The 2,060-nt window shown below is 33.8% G+C and overlaps 1 long non-coding RNA gene across 1 annotated transcript; it reads right to left on the bottom strand.

The window, feature by feature from the left end:
- Nucleotides 1-290: 290 nt before the first annotated feature.
- On the bottom strand, nt 291-647 carry LOC135146256 (uncharacterized). Its single transcript, XR_010283757.1, has 3 exons — nt 566-647; nt 423-490; nt 291-372 (listed from the first exon to the last, which is right to left on the bottom strand). It is a non-coding gene; the product is annotated as an uncharacterized LOC135146256 (long non-coding RNA).
- Between the last annotated feature and the right edge of the window lie 1,413 nt (nt 648-2,060).

The following is a 2,060-nucleotide window of genomic DNA, read 5'->3' as shown; positions in this document are numbered from 1 at the left end:
TTAGGTAAGCCGTAAAATTATATTAAGGGAGAAGCCAGAAATATAGCACATAGAATTATTAGATGAAAGTATTTATAAAAGTAGGGCTAAACTCAGCACTTTAGCTGAGCGGGCCCCTTTAAAGTTGATTACTAACTTATTATTTTAAGAATTTAATAAGAAATCATTTAGAAGTGAAAAATTAATAAAATAGTATAGTATAAATAAGTAAATATCTAATAAAAATATAGTAAAAACTAGTTTTTGTACTAAAAGGTTTAAAAAAAATAATATTTATTAAGTGTTAATCTCTCTGATTTAGTAATAAATTCCTTGAAATTTCGGAAGTTTTAATAAATTTTTTAACGCAACGCTCCAAACATTTCGATTCACCTAGACATATAACTTATTACCCAAATAAAGGTATAATATGTTTAAAAAACCTTTAGATAATTCTTCTTCTCTATATGATAATTGTTTTAGGCAATGACTCAAACAATTTTTTTGCATACTAAAATAAGTAGCTATAAGTACTTCGCATGCATAAAATAATAATAATAAATTTAAGAAAAACTGATGTTCATACCTAGAGGCAAGCGAGCTAAAGTGGGCACATCCCCGTAGAAATTTATGAAAGCCTGGAGGCTCCGCACTAGCTACGCCCATCCACAGCACTCACTGCGCTAGTAGTTGTCCATCATTTATTTGACCACCGCGTAAATAGTCGAGCCTCTCTTCTTACTACAAACGAGCTTCAAGTTTTCCTGCTTTTTTTTTTTAAGTTTTTTAAAGCCACCTATTTATAAGTTTTGTGGATTAAATATAACTCACCTAACATTAGAACATATGCCCTGTATTTTTACCGCCCCGTTCTCCGCTTGGTTTTTCGCCTGCTTAACACAATTATTTTTTTAAAACCGAAGACGATACTGACTACACTGATTGGTGTTTATTGGCGTTATGTTTATGAATCGAGGAAATACATGTAAAACTAGACCTGCAAAATTTTTGCCACCACTGATTTTGAAAAAGCTTGCTCTCGGGCAGTAATATGCTAAACTTATTTGGTCCAAACGTGTTTTCTTATCTTCCAAATGCTCTTATTATCGTAATAAATCGAGTTCATCTTAAAGGGGTCGGAATTAAAATTTCCTTCTTGTGTGTGTGGAGCTCCGTTCATAGCGGCCACTACTCCCCTTAACTATATTTTTCCTTTTATTCTAAAAACAAGTCTTTCATAATCCTTTTCATGCTAGCAATTATATCAACCTCGTTAATGAATAACTTAACCGACGCAACTTTAAAAATATCAAATTCCGTAACTACGAACTGCTATACTTGTTATATTGTCATTTCGGTTTCTTTCCTGCGAATTCCACACGGGGAATCTGAAATTTGTTCAGCTCTTAGAAAGCTGTATACGTAATTTATCGCCCGAAAATGTGAGTTGTCACCGAAGCTCAGTAATGAGAGCATTGTCAATCGATAAATTACGTATACAGCTTTGCTATACCCTTATCTTCTTAAGGTCTTCCCGTCTTTGACTCTAGGCGAGTGTGTTTTTAACTGTAAAAATTTTGTTTATAGAAAAGTTGTACACGTAACCACCAAACCAGAAAAATACCAGTCGACACCGACGGTATCGGGCCCACGACTTGATATGGCGCGACAATGCTCCAACCTCTGAGCTACGGGGGCAACTCACATTTTACTTTTTGATCGATAAATTATGTATACAGCTTTGTTAAGCTTTATTATTTTAGCAGACCTTCTCCAATTCTCGCCTTATCGCTTACTTTTCGAAACATCGATGTAAACGTAGTCGCCAACTCTAAATATCTTTTATCCCATTGCCTTCTCATGACCACTTTAGTTTGTTTATGTTTTCATCCCTCTAAGTGTGCTATATGCATTAAAGATTGACAGGTATCACGGCTATCTAACACTTTATCTACGCATTTCTCTATCTTATAAACTTTTAACAGCTGTTTTAGCTTCATTTTTCTATTTGAATAAATTTCCGTTAAGTATTAGCAGCTGCTATAATTTATATCATTAACTGCCAACCATGTTATCAGCTT

The sequence above is a fragment of the Zophobas morio genome, unplaced genomic scaffold, assembly GCF_036711695.1.
Source record: "Zophobas morio isolate AGI-343-1 ecotype UQ-CSIRO unplaced genomic scaffold, CSIRO_AGI_Zmor_V1 ptg000221l, whole genome shotgun sequence".
In the NCBI taxonomy this organism is placed as follows: domain Eukaryota; kingdom Metazoa; phylum Arthropoda; class Insecta; order Coleoptera; family Tenebrionidae; genus Zophobas; species Zophobas morio.
Note: the sequence above shows the minus strand (reverse complement) of the source record. Positions and strands in the feature narration are given on the sequence as shown.